The sequence below is a fragment of the Bidens hawaiensis genome, unplaced genomic scaffold (genome assembly GCF_021521415.1).
Source record: "Bidens hawaiensis isolate Kalapana, Puna unplaced genomic scaffold, B.hawaiensis_p1.1 tig00001440_1, whole genome shotgun sequence".
NCBI lineage: Eukaryota > Viridiplantae > Streptophyta > Magnoliopsida > Asterales > Asteraceae > Bidens > Bidens hawaiensis.
The window spans coordinates 4,156,694-4,168,955 of NW_027491081.1; positions in this window are offsets into that span (position 1 = coordinate 4,156,694).

Below are 12,262 nucleotides of genomic sequence, written 5' to 3' on the forward strand. Positions count from 1 at the left end.
TTTCATATTGTTAACTTTTATTATATTTGTGTTTCAATAATCTTTTGGTGTGATAATTAGTTCAACAGTCTAATAATCTATTGTGCAGAATACTGACCCATGATGTATGTGGCAGAGAGTGTTAATAATTATGGATATGGGTGTGCATTACATTGAAGGTTTAAGGATGGTATTACTTTAGTGGTTTCTATTATAAAACTTTTCATTAACTATATTACAAAAGCACAATGACCAACTTATTGTTTTTATTATTGATGATATACCATCTTTTAACATCTTAAGTCGATAAAACCATGTGTATTTGGAAACTTGAAAATCATGAATGCCTTAAAGCCTTTAATCATAAAGACTATGGTGGGTGCTGCTAAATTATATTTTTTTTCCAATCATCCTTAAAGTTAAATATGGGACATATGATAATAGAAGTGTTGTAAAAATATAGTCTCTTTCAGGTGTTTCTAACATCGAAAATATCAACCACAGAATACGTTGAAATAATTTATAAACAAAAAGATATAGAAAACCTGGGATGTTACAGTGAGAGCGTGCCGTCACCCCTTTCACCTGAGAAATCTTTTATGATTCACCTGAGATGTTTTTACTTTTTATGATTCTTTTGAGAAGTTCGATGTGTTAGATTATTGTTTAGGCTAACTTATAGAATGATAATATGGAGGGTCTGAAACCAACAAACAAAACTCTCTTATCTTGGCTTCTTAAAAGCACTCGGCGGAAGTACAAGAAAATGTTTGCGATAGAAAAGTCAATCCAATTCAAGAAATCCTCATTCATATAAATTGTACATGTTCAGTCGTTTGTGAGATTAATGCTAAAGGAATATGCATGAACTTGCCTCGTTCGACTATATTGTAAACTGAAACTCAGAGTAATGTTGATTATATGAAGTTTTCCATGTAACTATTGCTTTTATTTTTTTTAAACTATGCATGTCATTTACTTTCCTTCACGTTCATGAACCGAGTCTTTATACTATTGACAAATAAACATAAACAAACATGGATACTTTTTACTTTTTTTTATTATTGGCTGAATTTGTATTTGTCTTGTTAGCTTCAATCTTCAGTCGCACTCGGACTCATATTCGAAGATATCGTCGTTGATTTAGAATGGCTGCTTCCCAACAAGTAGTTGGACGAACTTGTTGAATTTTCTGACGATAGCGTCCGTATTGTCTTGACGGACGTCTTCGACAGTACACAAAGGTGACTTGAAAAGCTTCTTCAAGTCATTCAATCCAAAATCTGCCAGTTCATGCTCATCAAAGTACCGAAGTTCATGAGTGAGTTCACAATGAATGATGACCTCACCATGAACGTTGTCAAACTCCCAAGCAACAAATTCAAAGAGGAAGTCATCGTCGAAGGGCATGCCATGAAAAATTGGTTCTCCATGATTGTTTGGCATTTTGTATCTTCGACTCTTGGACGGCTTGTTGGTGAATGGATTTACCTCCTTTGACATGTAGGACCTACCCGGATTTAGAGTGAACTTCGGGTAGTTGTGCTTCCATTCGTGCCTCAACAACCGCTTGAACCATTACTCAGGTGTACCTTCATCCTCATCCCGACCTATGGTTTTTCTGAAGTAGTTCATGTCAAGGACTGACAAGGTGTGCATATCTCCATAAGTGATATATGTCAGGTCGCCATTTGTACGACGAACAACCCAATTTTTGTTATCCTTGTGCCACCTTTCATAGAGGATTGGATCGGAGTCATGGTATAGTCATGATCTCCACCTCATGCTCGCCATTCTACTCACGCTGTAGTACTTGATGCATTTTCTTGATCTTCGTCGAGCAGGCTAGGAGACGGAAGTTGTGATAGGCTCTTAAGTGACGGTTTCTTCAATAAACCTTTCCGGAGTGTCCAGATTTGGTGAGTAGTTGATGTCGTCGTCACTATCTTCATTTATTTCCATGGCTTCTTAAGCTGTAGAGTTGGTACTTGCAGTAGAACACACATTAAAAATGGAGGGAATTCAGCCTCGACTGCAACGTCAATCTCTCTTATTTTCACAGCTTCACTTGGCGGTTCATCATCTCCCGCCTTGGCGGTTCATTTTATGTTATATTGGTCCCATTAATTTGCCCAGTTGGTAAAATTAAGGTTGACTTGTTAATTATATTATAACCACACAATTGTGTGGTTATAAAAGGATTGAGATGATCGCATATATAGGCGGCTAGAATTGATAATTAAGGTTGACTTGTTAATTCTATTCAACAAAGTTGTGAACCGCCTTGAGTATATTTGCCCAACTGACTTGTTACTATTGTAGCTGAATTTTGGTGATCTCTCTTATTTTCACAGATTCACTTGGCGGTTCATCATCTCCCGCCTTAATTTTAGTGGCACCACCTTCACCACTATCATCACCATTTCCACCATCACCACCACGAGCTTCATCGAAGCTGTCATACTCGTGGTCATCATAGTAATCGTTCTCATTATCATCATCATCCTCATTCTCTTCATCGTCACTGTCATCAGTCTCATCCTCATCATCAACGTTTCCATCACCTCCACCACCACCACCTTGAGCTACATGTAGTTGTGGGATAAACTGAATCAACGCAGTACTGACTTGTGCACCTATGGTAGGTATAACAAGTGGAGAACTTGTGGTACTGACCTGGCAAGTTGTGGCAGTAGTAGTATCCACGAGTTCGGTGCTTACAACATTTCCAACAACGAAAGCAGGCTCGTCAATACTTGCCTTTACTCCGTATCCTCCTGCACCAGTACCTTTCCTAGCTTCTCTAGTGTATAGGAAACCATATAAGTTTCCTTGAGCTCTTACCCTTTCGGCATCAGCGATCAATTTTGCAAAAGCAGTTGGTCGTCTATTGCTCTGCCCGGTCCTGGGCTCGTTTACATAGAGAAAGCCACAGAAGGTCTCCATAAAGTGTGTTCTCATATTCTCTACATCCTCATATGTTAACCACATCACCTCCATGACTGCGAGGTAGCTGTTTACCAACGATTCATTCACACGACCTTGAGTGTCGCGTTGATCCTCCAGTTCTCCTTCAAGCTACTTAATCAAGTTACGCAACCTTACGCTCTCACCCATCAGTCAATCCATATTCTTAGCAGGATTGGATCCACTCTCCAACAATCTGACTCTTGAGCCCAGGTGCTCAAAGTCAATCCATACTCCATCAAGTGTTGAATCAAGTTCCCTCCTAAATTTGTTTGCAAAATTAGAGGACAAGGGAATATCAGGCTCCAGCTTAGATACCCTTGACTCAATTCTTTCTAAAGCATTGTGTTGATCAACATTTCTCAACGAGTTCAGATTTATCAGCTTTTGCTGATTGTTAATTCTATGCTGCAACATCTCGATCCACTCCTTCTGACTCATAATTCGGGCTTGATCCAAGTCTCGCTACTCTTGTAGAATAGCTAATTGATCAGCCAAAGCGTCACGTTGTCGTGTAAATTCTTGATTAATTGCTTGTTGATTTTTGATGAACTTAATCAACATGAGCTCAGGCTTGGCACTGTTCTCAATTACCTCCAGTGCCTTAATTCTGTCAAGGATATGATCTCAGAACACTGGTGACTTCTTCGACGTACCACTTGAATTGGTAGTGGCAGCTATGATTGGGCTCTTTTAGGTTGAGGTAGGTGTGATTGATATGGTTGATTGTGGTGTGGTTGGTATAGGCAAGGTTAGGATAGGGTTGGGAATGACGTGGTTAAGGCTAAAGGTAGACTAGTAGGTTCGCTTGTGGTTTCTATAGTAGATGTGGTGGTTTGGGATTGTATGGAGGATGTGAATATAGAGGTCCAAACTGATGTTCCTCTAATAGGTGAAATGAATTGGTATGTTGGTGAGGTAACGGGTGCGGTGGTCCTAAGCTATACTAAGTTTTGTGCTTGGGTGTTTGAGGGAATAATTTCAAATATTGATGGTAAGGGTTCGTTTAGTTGGGTTGATGAGGTTTCGGGAGGTGTAACTAGTTCTTCTCTAAGTGATGGGGTTTTTTCTTTGGCTTGGGTTTGGTTATAAGGATAATCCTAGGTTTAGATTTTGATTGGGATTTGGTTGGTGATTTAAGTTTGGCTTTGGATTGAGTTTTTGGTGAGGTTGAGGTTTGGGCCTTATTGAATTTTATTTGTTTGCCTTGGAGGGCTTCTAAGGTTTTGGCTAAGGTTTTGGGTGATCCTATGTGGGGGTCTGGTATGGTGGTGGTTTGTGGTCTGGTGGGTTGTGTGGCAAGTGATTCACTTATCATAGCTACAGTCGAAGGAAAACGTACCTTGAAGGAAGGCACTCTAGAAGACGAAGACTTCTTGGAATCTTTTTTCTTCTTTGAGCGTTTTAGCGGACGCTCTGTCTCCTCAGCTTCTTCCTCAGAAGCAACAGCAGCAGACTTCTCTGAGGATTCTCCAATCTTTCTCTTTATTTTGTCATGCTTGTGCTTGGATCGATGCTTAATCACAACATCAGCTTCTGGTTGAGTTTCTTATTCAGGATCATTAACATGATCATTAACATGCTCATCCTGTTCCTCCTCATCATCGCCACCTTCATCATGACTATCATCATCATGGTCATCATCATTATCATCCCTTCCTCCTCTACCTTAACATCATCACTATCAGTCTTCGTTTCAGGAAACTGCCCCAGTTTTAACTCCAGGCTCATCACCCTTATACTTATACCAACTCCTACCACTTTGTTCAATAATAGCCTTCAACGTAGACCGCCGAACCATCTTCACATGATATGGCTCGGATGACTCGACAACGCTTCCCTCATCATCAACTTCATCCATGTAAACGGGCTTGGGGATGTCAAGAAGCAAGTAATCCAAGATCAAATGAACAAATCTAGGATACATCATACATCTGTTCTTGGCAGGCACATTTAGTTGCATGTACTTGATAACCAACCGAGAATAGTTGTACTTCTTGTTGCGTGTCAAACACAACATCACCCCTACCCAAACCGCATTCAGCTTGTCAAAACCACCCTTTTGAGAAGACAAGCAATTTGCAACTATGTGAAACAAAAGCTTCCAAAACACGGGAAGATGCTTCTTCTCACACGTACTCCACTTTACATCGTACCCAATTTTCTCCAAATACCCGGCGATGTCTTGCTTGGAGAACATTGTAAACGGGTCAGCAACGTCATCTTTGATCTCCAAGGCCTTGCATATGACCTCCTCATTTACTATCACATCCAAATGATCTATCATTGATGTAATCTCTGGACCGTTCCTCAGGGATTCAGCATCAAAGGTTTTCAGAGGCCCATGAAGAGACATCAATCATTCCCATGCAGACCATTGTCTCTAGTGGACCAACTGTCATAGAAGATTCTTCTTATCTTAGCTATTTATCTGGGATGCCTATGTTCAATCAACCGAGAGGTAACACATATAATCACATATCCTTAGAAACTAACCTTGGCACTATGCAGGATACATGTATCAACCAAGCTATGGCTAAGGAACTTCAGAAGCTTAAGGATATGATATCCAGCGTGCCAAGAGTGGTCCGTCCAATCCCTGAAATACCATAAGGGAGCCATAAGCTGTCCACATTTGCTCCACAAATATGTGATCTAGAGATCCCAAAACGCTTTCAAACCCCCAACATGAAGGTGTATGATGGGACCACTAATCTGGAAGAGCATGTGGCTCAGTATAGGGAAATGATGGAGATCAATCCAAATCCTGAAAGACACAAGGAAGCTTGTCTATGCATGGGTTTCAGATCCACACTAACAGGATCTACACTTAAATGGCTGCCAAGTCTTCCTCCCTATTCTGTTACTTTTTTTTTCACATTTAGTTAACTTGTTCAACAACCAGTTTACTTGTAGTAGTAAATTTGAAAAGTTAACTAGTGATTTATATAGAGTTGTCCAACCTTATGATGAATCCCTTTGGGATTTTGTTACAAGGTTTGGTAGGGAGGCCCTAGAGATCCCTAATCTTGATATGGCTACTACTATAAGGCTAGAGGATGACAAGAAGATCCAAGAACGGTTAGGAGCTCCAACAAAACAATAGTCACCTAACCAGAAGCAAGGATCCTCAATCATAAATAACAACTCAAAGCCATACTCCAAGTTCAACAACCAAAACGTCCGGGCAGTTGAAGAAAGAGATGATGATGATGATGATGATGATGATGTTGAGGAGGAGGAGGAGGAGGACTACCCAAGTATATCCGAGTATTGCTTCTCTGTTGATAATCATGGCTTAATTTGTGCTATGAAGGATCTTAGAGAGAAAGCAAGGTGGCCTCGCAAAAACGAGAAGTCAACTACCTTCAAAGACAAATCCAATGGTGTGCATTCCATGAGGATTTTGGCCAAGTGGAAGCTAAGAATTATTACTCTTCGTACATGAAGCCGGTGGCCAAGCAAACGATAGCATAGCAACCACATCAACATCCTAGGAACTTACTAGAAGCTCGAGAACAAGATCTGAAAGAAGTATCTTTGGACCATGAGGATCCAGACGCAAAAGTTTTCCTAGGATCCAGTATCCTTACTATCATTGAAGAGGATGTAGTATCCTTCCTCAAGCAACGAAAATCTACATTTTCCTTCAAGCACTCAGACTTGACAGGTATTTCAAAAGAGGTAATTACTCATAAGTTAGGCTTTGATAATTCTATTAAACCCGTCCATTAAAAGCGAATGAAAATTCGCTCCTAAGAGGAACGCGATCATACAAGAAGAAGTTGAAAAACTTCTTAAGGCCAGTATGATCAAAGAGGTTAAGTATCCTCGATGGTTGGCTAATGTGGTTGTTGTTTCAAAAAAGAATGGAAAGTGGAGGGTGTGTGTCGATTTCACCGATTTAAATAAGGCATGCCCCAAGGATCCTTTCCCATTACCACATATAGACTCCATGGTGCATGCAACAACAGGACATGAAATTCTTACTTTAATGGATGCTTCCTCTGGATTCCAACAAATTTAGATGGAACCATCTGATCAGAAAGACACAACATTCATGACTCCTACTGGTATATATATTGCTATATTGCCATGACATTTGAACTAAGAAATGCAGGTGCAACATATCAATGATTAGTCAGCATGATGTTTAAAGACCAGCTAGGGAAAACCATGGAAGTCTATATAGACGACAAGGTTGTAAAGTCCAAGAAGGCTGAAGACCACCTTAGAGACTTGGAAGAAGCATTCAATATCCTTGACCAATATAACATAAAATGTCTACCGAAAGTCAGCTACAAATTGTTATTGTAATATATTAAGAATGGTCGTTTGTCATCATGATCAACACCTTAATTATTAAAAAAAATACTTCTAAAAGACTGAACAAGAGAGTTTTTGTGAGTGGACCTGTTCTGAAAATTCAGTTTTGATTTTCTCAATTATTTTGGCTTTCACAGTGGATTCAGTTTTAGCAATGGGGCCTGAAATTAATGGGTTGAAAATAAGTCAACCTTAATTTTGTGGTTAAAGTGTTGTTACATGTTACTGTTCGGAAAATAAGTTCTCAGCTACAACAGTAACAAGTCAACTGGGCAAATATGCACATTTTTCGAGATAATAGATTATTATTGTAATATATTAAGAATGGTCATTTGTCATCATAATCAACACCTTAATTATTCAAAAAAATATTTCTAAAAGACTGAACAAGAGAGTTTTTGTGAGTGGACCTGCTTTGAAAATTCAGTTTTGGTTTTCTTAGTTATTTTGGCTTTCACAGTGGATTCAGTTTTACCAATGGGGCCTGAAATTAATGGGTTGAAAAAGATGATCCAAAACAATGAATTTAGATTTTTTTTTTTGTCATTTATTGATTATTAGACATTCAAATCTATAGAAGAAGAAGATAAAAGTGGCTCTACCTCATCGAATATAAAGTCTCTAAATATATTGTGTTATGTTTATAAATTGTAGTTAACAATAATATTTTATTTGTTATGCTTTTTGTTTGTTTGTTTATATGTTTTCTTTAAAAAAAACTTTTGGCTCCCTAACTACAACTAGGCTCCCTAACTACACCAGTCACCAGAGTCGATAAAGTGGGTCAACTAACTAATTTTAAATGGATTTGGGCCTAAAATATATGTCGGAACGGTTCATTATATTAGGCTGGTTCATTAATTGGCCTGGTCTAAGTATTATTGGCAATTTGAACAATATTGGCCGGTTGAATCTATTGGAATTTGGTTATTTAGGCGAGCCACTTTTCTAAGAGCTAATGGGCCTAGGTATATTTCCAATAGAGGTGCACAAAAGACCTGAACTCGGAATCAGACCCGAGAAAAATACCCGAAACCGATCTTTTTTATACCCGAGTTTTTAATATATGAACCCGTACCTGACCCAACCCGTTGGGTATGGATAGGGTATGCATTTCAATACCGAAACCCATACTCGGAACTGTACCCGATTTTCACCCGGTAATACCCAAAAACCTGAACCGGTTCCATACCCGGACCGGGTTTTACAAATACCCTGAACCGGGTTTTTCAAATACCCGATCTATACTTATATTACCCAAAAAATACCTGGAAAAATAATCCTAAAAGGTGAAACCCCTTAAACAATCCAATATATACGCAGAATGCCAGAAAAAACTCAAAAATAAGGTTTTTTCAATACCCAAAAATAAGGTATTCAAATACGCAGTTTTAGAATACCTGGTTATATACCTGACTCGAACCCGATACATAGGGTATGGTTTTTAGAGACAGTACCCGGACCCGAAACTGACCCGGGTATCGCCAATACCCGATTTTCGAATACTGGGCTATACCTGAACTTGGTTCTATACTCGATCCAGGGTATTTGAAAAACTCGATTTGTACACCTCTATTTCCAACTATGATGCCTTTTAACGATAGGACTGAAATCCGAGCTCCAAGGCAAAAGCTTGAAGCTTGAAGACTGGAAGAGAATATATTAACAGGATGCTTTGTAGTAAAAGTTGCGCTTAATGCTTCATCTACTTAACATGTACTATATTAGAGAAAGACTCAACCTGCCCAACACTATAAGTTATGAAGTACTTTATTAGGGTAGTAGCCCGGCTCTTGAAGGATAAGCACATAACTAACAAGTTTTAGGCTTATACGATTCATGTTATCCCCCCAAAGCCCCTATCGCCTTCCTAGCATTCCAAAATTCACTCTTTAAGTAGAGGAAGCGCTTAAAAGAGGAGCAACTGGGCTAGACTGATGATCTTATGGAGTAGTCTGACCATCTATTGAGCCTCGCAATATCAATATGATATTTGGGCCGAGTCCATTAACTGTTCAAGAGTTAGTTGGTCAAGTCTACTACGATCCATTATATGTGAACTACCATAAATCAATAAACGAGTGTTGCCGGTTACTCTTAACCTTTCCAAAGCAATTCACTTGGAAAAGAAAATTCTGACCCTACGTTTAGGGTTGTTAGAGCATTCTCATCCCATTCCCTATAATTATGTGAGGAAAGTTTGCAAACTATAGGGTGAGGTTGCGAATGATTGTGAGTGTAAATTATAGGGTGGAGAGAAAAATGTAGTGATTTTTTGTAAATTTGGGGAAACATTTAGGGAAACATTGCTTCCCCTATTTATTTTTCAATATTTGTTGTATTGGTTGTGAGTAGTTGAGAGAGAAAAATGTAATGATAAATGTAAAAAAAATATTATTTAACTAAACAAGATAGAGAAATGTCGTGTTTTTTAGTGTAGCTATAAAGATAGGAATGGAGAACGGGTTAAGAATGCTCTTACACAACATAACCTTGTTATTTCTTCTATAAAAATCAAAGAAACGTAAGAATAGCATGCATCAAATATGTATTTGTTGTTTAGTTTGTCAAATCTTTAAATTCGGACCGGACCGGCCGGTCCGACCAGTTGAACCATGAATTGAGACATTCATCATTTTCTAACCCCGAAAACCCGACCTGTTTTAAACTTTATTATATTTTAGATTTTTAAAAAAAAAAATTTTCATGTTATGATCATGTCCCATACTTGTGTTGTTTTAATATATTTAACGGTGTTTAATTTGCTTATTTTACGCTTGAAACCAACCTAAATCAAAGTACTAGGACTATTTTTACCAAAAACCAAACTCACCCCAAGCAGTGTTTGGTCATGCTACGCTACCGATCACTAGACCAGCCAATTTTGTTTTATTTGTTCGTTTAATTGTTTATGCATTCATACTTGTATTACTTCTGTGTTTATCAATAAAAAATTTCCCAACCTCAATATATATATTTTATTTCGAGATTTAATTATTTTAATAACTTTTATTATAATTTAACAACCTACCACATTAAATGTAAAAGTGATCATGAGTTGGTTTAATGTCCAACCATCTATGCAAACTTGTTTCCTTCTTTTTGGTTATAAATACCAACTATTCGGCTTTTTGTTGATACATTTGGGTCCCTTGCCCCCGAACCTATTACGTTTCTTAAAAGAGTTCAAGAGGTCGTGTACAGTAACTTATCAACGCCAAAGAGCTATGACTATGTTTTCAGTAGGATCGAGTTTGCCATTCAAAAGGGGGTGGCGGTGCAACTTGTTGCCCGCTTACCCACCTCTCTATTGTAATTGAATCATTTGTTTAATATATGAATTAATTATCTAAAAAAAATAGAAGACCTATTGTCCACATGACATCCATCTAGGCTCTCCACAAGTCCACATAGGATGCCAAGTGTATAAGTTTCCAATATAACAAATTCCACTTCATTATCTATTTTTGTTTAATTAAAATTGTTTCGTTTTTATAGTTTTGAATTAGAATGGTAAAATGAAAAATATGTATTGGGAATTGAACTCACTACCTATTTTAAAATACATGTGGTTTACCAACTCAACTTTGATAAATTGATGCTAACCTTTTACCAACTCAACTTTGATAAATTGATGCTAATCTTATTTTTTCCTTAATATGTATAGACTCACAACCTTCCATTTTGTTTTCTTTTAAAATACAAATACAAATGATTTGTACTAATAGATGTATTTTAGGATATATGCAATTACCCATTCATTAATATTCATTATGTAATACCTTAAAATTTCTAAAATGATAATGTTAATTATCTAATTCATATATGTATATTCGACGTTTTCTATATTTTTCATTCGTGTGTTACACGGGACACTAACCTAGTTTGTGTAATAAGATGGTAAACATTTAATAACACCCACAATGAGTGGCATAATTGTTCTTCATCAAAAATCATTCCGAAACACCGAGAACTTAGGTAGCATTTGGTATACAAGAATGCATCATTATGAACAGGCCCGGTTATTAGGCTGCGCCATCCGGTAATGGCACGAGGCCCAAAAGCTAAAAGAGGCCCAAAGAATTTTATAACACACTAGTAGGTGTGCCCACGCGTTGTTGCGGGGACGCAACGCTTTGACTAATAGTAAATCAAGATACGCAAATCTAGTACAACATGTAATCTAAATGATGTAGCAAGTATCAATTACAAGATTCAGGCAAAAAGACTTAATAATGTTCAACGGATTAGTTGCAAAACTAATTTGTAACTAAAACAAACAAAATAACTAACTAAAGTCATGTCTAAGCTGACCTGCATAACCAATTTAACTAACAATGCTACCTAGAGACCCGTTTTTAATAGAAATAAAAATTTCATATAGTCAAGCACTCAATCTGTTTATGACCCGTTTAACCTATTTATATAAAGGTATAATCTTTACACCAATCTAATTTCAATCAAAAGTATCATGAGATTAACCTGAGAAGCGCCTCTATGAAGTTCAGTTCCAAACTTTCATCCTTCCGCGGATCAAGATCTAACGACCCCTAGACATAAATAAAATAAAATAAAAAACTGTTATTGTCACAGGACGGCTGAAAGATATGATTCGAGAGAACATTCTTGGAAGAAAATCGAGGGCATGAGAACAACGAGGGGATGTTCTTCAATGGTTGTTTTGAATGAAAAACTGTAAGTATAATAATATTTGAACAAGAAATAAAAAACTGGTACTTTAAGGCTGAGAAGTTGTTGATTTGCATATATGTTTTGGGAGGTTATGATGGTAAGGAAATGGTTTCAATAGTTGAAATCTATGATCCGAGACGTGGGTCGTGGGTATTTGGAGAGCCCATGAACGAGGCTCGGGGTTTTTTGGGTGCAGCGGTGATTAAAGATTCTATCTACGTCATTGGTGGAATCAAAAGTGGTAATGAAGTTAATGACACTGTAAGTTGGCCTCAAGCTTACTCTTTAATACCAAATT